The sequence below is a fragment of the Saccopteryx bilineata genome, chromosome 6, assembly GCF_036850765.1.
Source record: "Saccopteryx bilineata isolate mSacBil1 chromosome 6, mSacBil1_pri_phased_curated, whole genome shotgun sequence".
NCBI classification, from domain to species: Eukaryota; Metazoa; Chordata; class Mammalia; order Chiroptera; family Emballonuridae; genus Saccopteryx; species Saccopteryx bilineata.
The window spans coordinates 183,993,747-184,006,620 of record NC_089495.1 but is presented as its reverse complement, the minus strand read 5'-3'; the positions used below and the strand labels follow the sequence as shown (position 1 = coordinate 184,006,620).

The following is a 12,874-nucleotide window of genomic DNA, read 5'->3' as shown; positions in this document are numbered from 1 at the left end:
TATCTATATATATATGTATTTTTTACAGAGTCAGAGAGAAGGATAGATAGGGACAGACAGAAATGGAGAGAGATGAGAAGCATCAATCATCAGTTTTTCATTGCGACACCTTAGTTGTTCATTGATTGCTTTCTCATATGTGCCTTGACTGTGGGCCTTCAGCAGACCGAGTAACCCCTTGTTCGAGCCAGCGACCTTGGGTCCAAGCTGGGGAGCTTTGCTCAAACCAGATGAGCCCACGCTCAAACTGGCAACCTTGGGGTCTCGAACCTGGGTCCTCAGTATCCCAGTCCGACGCTCTATCTACTGTACCACTGCCTGGTCAGGCAATACAACAAATATTTTAATGAAGCTTCAATTTTTATATTGATAGTCTTCTTGTTTCAATATATAATATATCACTTTTCTTAAATTAAAATTTTAAGTATAATATACATCTAATAATGTGCAAAAACCTTAAGAATTCAGCTAAATACTAAAAATATATATACATGCCCCTATATATACACACACCAGTTTAACCATCATCTAGATCAAGATATACATTTCCAGCATTCCTTAAATGACTCCTCCCAATCAATATCCACCCCTAAGAGGTACCCACTACCTGATATCTATCATTGTGGATTAGTGATGCTTGTTGGTTTTTTTTTTAGATTTTATTTATTCATTTTAGAGAGGGAAGGGGGAGAAAGAGAGAGAGAGAAAGAAGGGGGAGGAGCAGGAAGCATCAACTCCCATATGTGCCTTGACCAGGCAAGCCCAGGGTTTCAAACTAGTGACCTCAGCATTTCCAGGTCAATGCTTTATCCACTGCGCCACCACAGACCAGGCCTAATGATGCTTGTTTTTTGAACTTCTCATAAATGGATCATTTGGTATATATTCTTTTGTGTTGGCTTCTTTCAGTCAAAAATTACTTTTGAAATTTATGTTGTTGCAGTAATTCTCTTTTTGACGGACATAGTGTTCATACAATGGAACACTATAAATAAACATAATTTATTTATCCATTTTACTGTTGGAAAATATTTAGATTACTCCAGTTTGGGGCTGCTATGAATAAAACTGCTACACAAATTCTTCTACCTGTCTTTTAGTAGACATATAGATTCATTTCTGTTGAGTGTATACCTAGGTAGAACTGCTTGTCCAAAGTGCCTGTACCAATTTCTACTCCTACAAGTAATGCATGAGAGTTCTAGTTCTCATCTTTACCACTGCTTCATAGGAGCAATTTAAATTTTTTTAGCCAATCCGGTAGGTGTTCCGTGGTAATCTCACTTTGCTTTTAATTTGCATTTCCCAAGAACACTTTCATATGCTTATGCCCAACTGGATATCTTCTTTTTTTTTTTTAATTTTTTTTTATTTATTCATTTTAGAGAGGAGAGAGAGAGAGAGAGAAAGGAGAGAGAGACAGGGGGGAGGAGCTGGAAGCATCAACTCCCATATGTGCCTTGACCAGGCAAGCCCAGGGTTTCGAACCGGCGACCTCAGCATTTCCAGGTCGACGCTTTATCCACTGCGCCACCACAGGTCAGGCTGGATATCTTCTTTTTGAAATACCTGTTTAATTTTTTTTTTTGCCCATTAAAAAAATAAGTTGTCTATCTTACTAATTTGTAGGAGCTCCTTATATATTTTAGATGCAAGTCCTCTGTTGGGTCTATATACTGCAATTATCTTCTTCTACTCTGTGGCTTTTGCCTTTTCATTCTTTTAAAAAATTTTTTTAGTTGTTGATTTTAGAGAGAGAGAGGAAGAAAGAGAGGGAAATATCAAGTTGTTTTTGTTCCACTTAAGCATTCACTGGTTGATTTTTGTTTGTGCCCTGACAGGGGACCAAACCTGCAACCTTGGTGTGTGGGGACAATGCTCTAACCAACTGAGCCACCTGGACAGAGAACCTTTCATTCTCTTAGTGGTCCCTTTGGAGGAACAGAAGCTTTTATTTTAAACTAAGTCCAATTTATCAACTCTTCCCAATAATTTCAGGATTTTTGTGTGTCCAATTAAATAAATCTTTGCTTATCCCCAGATCATGAAGATATTATGAAATCAATTTATTTTATCAATTACGTTTAGGAATATAATCTATTTGAAATTAGTCTTTATGTACTGAGGTAGAGGTCAAGATTCTTTTTACTCACATGAAGATTTTCATTTGACTCGTTTATTACGAAGACCCTCCTTTCCCAACTGCACTGCAGTGGTACATCTGTTGTAAGTTAGACACAGTATTTGTCTGTTTCTAGAGTTTTTACTATGTTCCATTGGTCTATTTGCCTATACTTGTGTACTGAATTGAACAGTGCCCCTCAAAAATTCATATCTAACTGAAACCTTAGTCTATAACTATATTTGGAAATAGTCTCTGCAGATTATTTAGTTAAAATGAGGTAATACTGGGCCCTGGCCGGACAGCTCTGTTGGTTACAGCAGTGTCCTGAAGCACAGAGGTGGCCGGTTTGATCCCGGGTCAGAGCACATACAGGAACAGATCTATGTTCCCGCCTCTCTCCCTCTCCCTCTCTACCTTCCTCTCTATCTAAAATCAATAAAATATTTTTTTTAAAAAAAAGATGAGGTAATATTGGCCCTGATCTGTAGTGATGCAGTGGATAAAGTATCGACCTGGAATGCTAAGATCACCGCTTTGAAACCCTGGGCTTACCTGGTCAAGGCACCTATGGGAGTTGATGTTTTCTATTCTTTCCCTTCTCTCTCTCTCTCTTTCTCTCTCTCCTCTCTCTAAAATGAATAAATAAAATATAAAAAAAAATTTCCAAAAAAAAATGAGGTAATATTGGGATTAGGGTGGACCCTAAATCCAATATGACTGATGTCCTCAGAAGAAGAGAAGAAGAAATATAGACACAGAGATGAAGGCCAGGTGAAGACAGGGACAGAGACTGAAGGGATGCAGCTATAAGCTGAAGAATATCTAGATTGCTGTTACCCACCAGCAACTAGGAAGAGGCAAGGAAGGATCCTGCCCTAGAGCCTGTAGGGAACATGGCCCTGCTGACACCTGGATTTTGAACTTCTACCCTCCAGACTAGTAAGATTAAATTTCTACTGTTTTAAACCACCCAGTTTGTGGTACTTGGTCACAGCAGCCCTGGGAAACAGATGTACCTTGTGTTAATACCATGGTAGTTAAAAAAAGCAAAACAAAAACAAGCTTGTATTATAAAATAATTTTAGATTTACAGAAAAGTTGCAAGAAATAGGGTTCACATATACCTTTCACTCAACTTTTCCAATGTTCATCTCTCATACAAACCATAGCACAATGATCAAAACAAGTAAATTGACACTGATATACTGGCATTAATATTGACATATTAACAAAAAAATAGTTTGAATTTCACCATTTTCTTTACTAATGTCCTCTCCCTATTCTATGCTCCAATCTGAAATCCCACCCTGCATCTAGTTATATCTCCTTAGTCTCTCCCAATCTGTGACAGATTTCTTAGGTTTTCCTTTTCTTTCATCGTTATAATAACCATGATCTCTTGGTTATGGAAGTGTCTAGTGGGTCTCTCCTCCGAACTTACAATTTTCCCCTTTGTAACTGATCAGCATCTTGGGGAGAGAGATTGAAACTATACAAATATCCTATTTGTTGACTGTCAAGCTTTTGTCCACTGTTCATACCCATCTTGCTTGCAACAATCACTGTATTTATATTGTTTGCCTCGTGGCAGATTTGTAGTTTCCTAATTCCTTGTACATTTCTTTTCTTTTTTTTTTTTTTTTCCTCCATTTTTCTGAAGCTGGAAACGGGGAGAGACAGTCAGACAGACTCCCGCATGCGCCCGACCGGGATCCACCCGGCACGCCCACCAGGGGCGAGGCTCTGCCCACCAGGGGGCGATGCTCTGCCCATCCTGGGCGTCGCCATGTTGCGACCAGAGCCACTCTAGCGCCTGAGGTAGAGGCCACAGAGCCATCCCCAGCGCCCGGGCCATCTTTGCTCCAATGGAGCCTTGGCTGCGGGAGGGGAAGAGAGAGACAGAGAGGAAAGCGCGGCGGAGGGGTGGAGAAGCAAATGGGTGCTTCTCCTGTGTGCCCTGGCTGGGAATCGAACCCGGGTCCTCCGCACGCTAGGCCGACACTCTACCGCTGAGCCAACCGGCCAGGGCCTTGTACATTTCTTAACTGGAATACTTTTGTAAGGAACAGATGTTCTCCTTCACATATCTTTTTCCCTTATTTATTATATCAACTTTGTGTTCAGACTAGGTAAGTTTCCTGCTTTGTCTGCTACTTGAGAATATAAAGGAAATGGACTTTCTCTGAGGATTTCAGGGAAAGTGATGAGGCATTTTGATCACTTTCTTTGAGGGTTCAACCAGAACACCTTTTAATGCTCTGTTGCAAGTAGAATTCTTTCCAATATTAACCTTCAGGGCCAACCTGATAAAATGGTGAAGGAGGGTCTGGGCACCCTTTCTCAAACCATTCTCCTCCACTTGAATACTTTGTTGACCTCCCCATTCTACACACAGGCACACCATTTTATAGATTCATTGATATTTGTTTTAGTCTATGTGTTAGAATTCAACAGGATCACTATTTTTTATTTTTTTATCAAGTGAGGCAGGGAGGTGGAGAAACAGATCCACATGGCAACCCCCATCTGGGGCTGCTGCTCTATTGCTTGGCAACTGAGCTACTTTAGTGCCTGAGGTAAGGCCATGGAGCCATCTTCAGCACTCAGGGCCAACTTGCTCATTTGTGCCATGGTTGTGGGAGGGGACAGGGGGAGGGGAGAAGCAGATGGTTACTTCTCCTGTGTGCCCTAATTAGGAATCAAATCTGGGACTTCCACATGCTGGGCTGATGCTCTACTGCTAAGCCAACTGGCCAGGGCCAAGATCACTATTTATTTTGTTGCTCAAACTGATTTAGGTATCGTCTTCAGGAGCTCCAATAGGTTGACTTCTGTGTACTTTAAACATGCCCTTCAGCCTTTTCCATGTATTACCTTGCTTACTGGTACTGAAAGATGTTTGAGGTTCATCTTGTATTTTCCATGCCTCAGTTGTGGAATTAACCACTTCTTCCAGAGAACCTTGGTTCCCTTTATTAAAGAAGAGTATTTAGAAAGCAAGATCTGAATGCTAGGTGAATAGCACTCTGTTTTAAGTACTGAAGCTCTGTAATAAGTCTCAAGGTCTAGCAGTTAAGTCCTCCAGCTTTGATCTTAACTATTGTCTTGGCTATTCTTGGCCCTCTGCATTTCCATATAAATTTTATGAGCTTGTCAATTTCCACAAAAAACATCTGTTGGATTTTGACTGTATAGAATTTATACATCAATTGGGAAAGAACTGATACCTTTGCAAACTGAGTTTCCAACCTATGAAAATAGTATATTCCTCTATTTATTAGATCTTAATTTCTATCTATACATTTCTAGGTAGAAAACTTATACATCTTTTTTTTTTTTTTTCTTTTTTTTTCATTTTTTTCTGAAGCTGGAAACGGGGAGAGACAGTCAGACAGACTCCCGCATGCGCCCGACCGGGATCCACCCGGCACGCCCACCAGGGGCGACGCTCTGCCCTACATCTTTCATTAGATTTTTCCTAGGTATTTGGTAATTTTTGATCTACTATAAATAATTTTTTTTCATTTTCTAATTTTTTTTTTGCTACTATATAGAAAGAACAATTTTTTTTTTTTTTTTTTTTTTTAACAGAGACAGAGAGAGAGTCAGAGAGAGGGATAGACAGGGACAGCCAGACAGGAACGGAGAGATGAGAAGCATCAATCATTAGTTTTTCGTTGTGCGTTGTGACTTCTTAGTTGTTCATTGATTGCTTTCTCATATGTGCCTTGACTGTGAGCCTTCAGCAGACTGAGTAACCCCTTGCTGGAGCCAGCAACCCTGGGTCCTAGCTGGTGAGCTATTTGCTCAAACCAGATGAGCCTTTGCTCAAGCTGGTGACCTTGGAGTCTCGAACCTGGGTCTTCCGCATCCCAGTCCGATGCTCTATCCACTGTGCCACCGCCTGGTCAGGCGGAAGAACAGTTTTGTATATTTATCCTATATCTAGTGATAAGTTCACTTGTTAATTTTAAATAGTTTGTAGACTTTTCTGGATTTTTTAATATACACAATTATTTTGTCTATATATAATGACAGTTTCAACTCTGCCTTTATAATCTTTATATATTTTTTTTCTTCCCTCCCTCCCTCCCTCCCTCCCTCCCTCCCTCCCTTCCTTACTTATTAAGTGAGAGGCAGGGAGGCAGAGAGACAGACTCCCCCATGCTTCCCAACTGGGAGCCACCCAGCAAGCCTCCTACCAGGCGATGCTCCGCTCATCTGGGTATAATCTTTACATATTTTACTTCTTTTTTCCTTATTTCATTTCTTTTATTCCTTTTTCTTTTCTGGATTGCCTAGGACTGCTGATACAATATTAAAGAAGAGTGGTGATGGTGAATATTCCTATCAACACATCACTATTAACACATTCCTATCAACACATCACTATCATGTTCTCTCTAGTTTTGTAGATAACTTTGATTCAAATAAACAAAGTTCCCTTATATCCTAGTTTTTTTGAAAAATCATGAATAGGTATGTTTCTATCAAATGCTTTTTTTTCATCACTTTTGCCTCCCTTTTTAATGTTAATGCGGTGTGTTGTGGTGATACCTTTATTCCTGGAACAAAGCCCAGCTGCTTGGAATGTAGTTCCTCTTTTGCATATCCCTGAGTTTGACTTACTAATATTTTGTTAATGAGAAACATAAGTCTGTAATTCCCTTTCTTGTAATGCTTTGTGAGGCTTTGCTGAGCTCATTATGAGTTGTGAAGTATTTCCTCTATTTTCTGGAAGAGTAATTTAAAAGTGGTATTTTTTCTTAAATATTTGAAGGAATTCACTGGCAAAGTTACCTGGCTTGCAGTCTCTTTGTGGGAATGCTTAAATAACACATTTGATTTCTTACTAGGTATATAATTATTAATATTTTCTATTCTTGAGTCAGTTCTTTATTCCTTTAATAAAAAATTTTAATATTCCTTCATTTGTATTCACAAAACATACAATTAACCATTTTAAACTGTATAATTCAGTGATGTTTAGTGTGGTCACAACATTGTGCAACCACTAGCTCTCTCTAGTTTCTTTTAAAAAATATTTTTAGAGAGAGACAGAGACAGACAGGGACAGACAGACAGGAAGGGAGAGAGATGAGAAGCATCAACTCATAGTCACGGCATCTTAGCTTTTCATGGACTGCTTTTTCATACGTGCCTTGACCAGGGGACTTCAGCTGAGCCAGTGACCCCCTGCTCAAGCCAGCAACACTGAGCTTAAGATAGCGACCTTGGGCTTCAGGCCAGTGACCTTTGGGCTGAAGCCAGTGACCATGGGGTCATGTCTACAATCTCTTGCTCAAGCTGGCAACCCCGCACTCAAGCTAGTGAACCTGCACTCAAATTGGCAACCTTGGGGTTTTGAGCCTGGGTCCTTAGCATCCCAGGCCAATGCTCCATCCACTGAGTCACTGCCTGGTTAGGCAAGCTCTCTCTTTCAAAACCTTTTCATCGCCTTCCAAAAACATGTGGTCTCAGTAAGTAGTCACTCCCCACTCCCCTTTTCTCCCATCTCCTATTAACCTCTAATCTGCCTTCCATCTCTATGGATTTGCCTATTACGGATAATATAAATATATGAAATACACATATAAGAAATCATACAATATGTGATCTTTCGTGTCTGGCTTTTCATTTAGCATAATGTTTCGAAGCTCATCCTAACTGTAGCATATATCAGTTCTTCACTCCTTTTTATGGCTGAACATACACCACAGTTTGTTTAACCATTCATCCATTGATGGACATTTGGGTTGTACACATCTCTGGGCTATTATGAATAAGGTTGCTATAAGCAGTCCTGTATAAGTAAGTTTCTGTGTAGACAAAGCTCTTCATTTGTTCTGGGTATTCACCTAGAAGTGAAATGTCTGGGTCATATGGTAATTCTGTTTACTTTCTGAGGAACTGCTGAACCCTTTCCCACAGAGGCTGCACCATTTTACACTCTTACCAGCATTGTATGTGGGTTTCTATTTCCCCACATCCTTGACAACAGTTGTAATTTTCCATATTCTGATTCCGGCATCTTAGTAGGTGTGAAGTAGTGTCTCACTGCGGTTTTAATTGACATTTCTTTAATAACCAATAACGTTAAACATCATTTAATGTGTTTGTTGGCCTTTTGTACTCAATCTTCTTTGGAAAAATGGCTATTTAAGTCCTTTGCCTATTTTTAATTGTCTTTAAAAAAATTTTTTTAAGACCTTTTTTTTTTTTTACAGAGACAGAGAGTGAGTCAGAGAGAGGGATAGACAGACAGGAACGGAGAGAGATGAGAAGTATCAATCATTAGTTTTTCACTGTGTGTTGCAACACCTTAGTTGTTCATTGATTGCTTTCTCATATGTGCCTTGACCACAGACCTTCAGCAGACTGAGTAGCCCCTTGCTGGAGCCAGCGACCTTGGGTTCAAGCTGGTGGGCTTTTTGCTCAAACCAGATGAGCCCGCGCTCAAGCTGGCAACCTCGGGGTCTTGAACCTGGGTCCTCTGCATCCCAGCCCGACGCTCTATCCACTGCGCCACCGCCTGGTCAGGCTTTTTAAAGACTTTATAGAGAGGAGAGAGAGTAAGAGAGAGAAGGGGGGAAGGAACAGGAAACATCAACTCCCATACGTGCCTTGACTGGGCAAGTCCAGGGTTTTGAACCGCAACTTCAGCAGTTCAGGTCAATGCTTTATCTACTACTGCACACCCTCAGGTCTGTTTTTTATTATTGAGCTGTTTAAGAGTTTTTAGAATATATTCTAGATGTTAATCCCTTATCAGATATATGATTTGCAAACATTTTTCTCCAATTATATAGGTTATTTTCACTCTCTTGATAATGTTCTTTGATACAAAAGTGGTTTTAATTTTTATAAGTCCAATTTATTTTTTCTTTTGTTGACTGGGCTTTTGGTGTCAAATCTAAGAACCCACTGCAGTCTAAGTTCATGAAAATTTACCCATTTTCTTCCAAGCTTTTATATTTAGGTCATTGATCTATTTTTAATTTTTTTTTTTAGAGACAGAGAGAGAGTCAGAGAGAGGGATAGATAGGGACAGACAGACAGAAATGGAGAGATGAGAAGCATCAATTATTAGTTTTTCGTTGCGACACGTTAGTTGTTCATTGATTGTCCTCTCATATGTGCTTTGACCGTGGGCCTTCAGCAGACCAAGTAACCCCTTGCTTGAGCCAGGGACCTTGGGTCCAAGCTGGCGAGCTCTGCTCAAACCAGATGAGCCCACACTCAAGCTGGCGACCTCAGGGTCTTGAACCTGGGTCCTCCGCATCCCAGTCCGACGCTCCATCACTGCACCACCGCCTGGTCTGGCAAGTTAATTTTTAAACTGGATGTGAGGTAGGGGTTCAAGTTCCTTCTTTCACATGTATTATTCAGTTGTCCTGCTATTTGTTGAAGAGACTATTCTTTCCCCCATCAAATGGTTTTGGCACCTTTATTGAAAATCAACTGGACACAGATGTTTGAGTTTATTTCTGGACTCTCAATTCTATTTCATTGGTTTGTAAGTCTATTCTCATGCCAGTACCACAATGTTTTGATTACTGTAGGAAGTTTTGAAATTGGGACATATGAGTCTTTCTGTTTTTCTTTTTCAATATTGTTTTGGCTATTTTAAGCCTGACCTGTGGTGGCTCAGTGGATAAAGCCTCGACCTGGAATGCTGAGGTTGCCGGTTCAAAACCCTGGGCTTGCCCTGGCCGGTTGGCTCAGCGGTAGAGCGTCGGCCTGGCGTGCGGGGGACCCAGGTTCGATTCCCGGCCAGGGCACGTAGGAGAAGCGCCCATTTGCTTCTCCACCCCCACCCCCTCCTTCCTCTCTGTCTCTCTCTTCCCCTCCCGCAGCCAAGGCTCCATTGGAGCAAAGATGGCCCGGGCGCTGGGGATGGCTCCTTGGCCTCTGCCCCAGGCGCTGGAGTGGCTCTGGTCCCGGCGGAGCGACGCCCCGGAGGGGCAGAGCATCGCCCCCTGGTGGGCAGAGCGTCGCCCCTGGTGGGCGTGCCGGGTGGATCCCGGTCGGGCGCATGCGGGAGTCTGTCTGACTGTCTCTCCCCGTTTCCAGCTTCAGAAAAATACAAAAAAAATTAAAAAAAAAAACAAAAACAAAACAAAAAAAAAAAACCCTGGGCTTGCTCGGTCAAGGCACATATGGGAGTTGAAGCTTCCTGCTCCTCCCCCCTTTGCTTGCTCTCTCTCTCTCCTCTAAAATGAATAAATAAAAATAATTTTAAAAAATATTCTAAAATGTATAGCTCATAATAGAGTTTTTATTACTAAGTCAAAGACTTAAGCCCTTAATTTTTCTATTTTAAGAAAAATACTGGCCCTGGCGGTAGAGCATTGACTCAGCGGTAGAGCATTGGCCTGGTGTGTGGAAGTCCCAGGTTTGATTCTCAGTCAGGGCACACAGGAGAAGTGACCATCTGCTTCTCCCTCCCCTTCAACCCCTCCCACAGTCATGGCTCAAATGGTTTGAGCAAAGTTGGTCCCAGTTGCTGAGGATGATTCCATGGCCTTGCCACAGGCGCTAAAATAGCTTGGTTGCTGAGCAATGGAGCAGTAGCCCAGACAGGAAGATCATAGCCTGGTAGGGGGCTTGCTGGGTGGATCCCAGTTGGTGTGCATGTAAGCGCTGTCTCTACCTCTCCATCTCTCGCTTAAAAAAAAAAACTGGTTTCAAATATTACATTTTGAAATTTGAATTAAGCCAGTATTTATAGAGAAATTTCCAAAAACTTTAGTAGGTCTGAAAAAAAGGAAATATTTTAATGTGGTATGGTCCTGTTTAATTATGGCTAATTCTCTAATTAAAAAAAAAGCTCTCTCTCACTATCTCCCCTCCTCTCACTTAAAAAAAGCTGAATGTTTACATAATATTTATCAAACTATTATTAAAGAAATGTTAGAAAAAGAAACTTTCTGGAAATAGATTTTTTTTTAAAGCATTTTAATTTAATTAATTTATTTATTTTGTGACAGAGATAGAGAGAGGGACAGACAGGAAAGAAGAGAAGCATCAATTCTTCGTTGTGGCACCCTAGCTGCTCACCAATTACCCTCCCATATATGCCTTGACCGGGGGCTCCAGCAGACTGAGTGACCCCTTCCTCGAGCCAGCAACCTTGGGTCCAAGCTGGTGAGCCTTGCTCAAACCAGATGAGCCTGCACTCAAGCCAGCGACCTTGGGGTCCCGAACCTGGGTCCTCCGCATCTCAGTCCAACACTCTATCCACTGTGCCACTGCCTGGTCAGGCTGGAAGTAGATTTTTAAAAAGTGTTTACTAAATGCTATAATTATATTAGCTAAGTATTTATTTCTCTGAGTAAGACCTAAAAGTCATAAGCAGCCATTATGTCTATGAGATACAAGGAGGATTACATTGTGAGAACTTTAGAGAATATTCACTTTCTATGGAGAATATATAAATTTACTTGTCAGAAAATTAGAAACTACACACTAAATTCATTCAAATTTGACCATCAGTAAATAAGTGTCCCAGAACACTGGGGGCAATAATGAGTTATTGCTGAAAGATATCCGAAGACAGTATTTATCTTGACCATAATTATACACTGTACAAATACTAAAAAAAAGATGTATAGCTGTATAATAAACCCAATTTTCTATTATTTTATTCCATAAAGCTCTTTGAACAATACAGTATAAAAATTTTTACAGTCTGAGTTTTGGCTTTGAAAATTAGGCTTACTAAATACTGAAAAGGAGAAAAATGCTCACTTAAACAATCATGAGTCAGCAACTGAATTTTCGCTGGCCAAATCCATTTCCTTCAAGTTACTTGTTACCCTTCATCACTAGTCAATACATGTGCTGCAGAGCTTGTGGAATAGTCTGTTTTATGCAGATAACCAATCACCTGAACACCAGACCAGTTCAACAACAAATGGGAGGTTAAAATCTTGAGAGAGCACAAGAATTTGCTTAAAGGCTTGGATCTTACTTGGAGATTGTTTTCTGATCCCTAATGACTTAGACAATGACTTGTCTATCCAATCCAGATGTCAATATCCTGGAAAAACAAATGAGAACAATTTTCTCCCAGAGTAAAACACCTCATCAACAGAAAGGATTGAAGATTGTATAAAGGTGTTTTATTGATTAGTAACTCATAGAAAGTTAAAGTGTTAAGCCACCTTAAGTTTTAAAAATTTGCTAATCATCTTTCTGACGTGGTTCAGAACAGGCCTCCCCAAGATGTGCAACTTTGACCTGTAGATTATTTTGTGCTGAAGGCAACTGAGACCCTGTGGGCCCAACAGAAAGCTTTATCTCTTCCTTAAAGAATCTAAATTGGGTGCTTTGCCCATAACATTTATAACCATAAATAAGTTTTTATGATCTACTAGGCAGGGAAAACATGTAATTACTGAACATCTGCTCTTCTTATGATCCTTCAAATGACCTTCCTCCTCTCTGAAGCCCTGAGGCACCTTACCTTATCTTTAGCTCAGAGGGCCAAATATCATTTTAACATTCTGTTTCTGAACCTTCTCACGTATGTGGGATCTCTGACTCTCCCGTGTATGTAGGGTTCCCATATGTACATATGTAATTAAATTTTGTTATTTTTCTCTTGTCTAGTATCAGTTTGATTATTACACCAGCTGAGAGAACCTAGGAGGCTCTTCCTCATTCACAATATTTATAAAAATGTCTAACATAAGGGCAGAAAATTAATTTATTATTGTTGAACATACTCTAAAGTAACAGAATAAA

At 40.4% G+C, this 12,874-nt stretch overlaps 1 protein-coding gene across 1 annotated transcript in view; it reads right to left on the bottom strand.

Annotated features, from left to right (window-relative positions):
• Positions 1-12,874, bottom strand: part of RNF24 (ring finger protein 24) — a 71,579-nt gene that overhangs the window by 14,100 nt on the left and 44,605 nt on the right. The gene's annotated exons all lie outside the window — the stretch shown is intronic.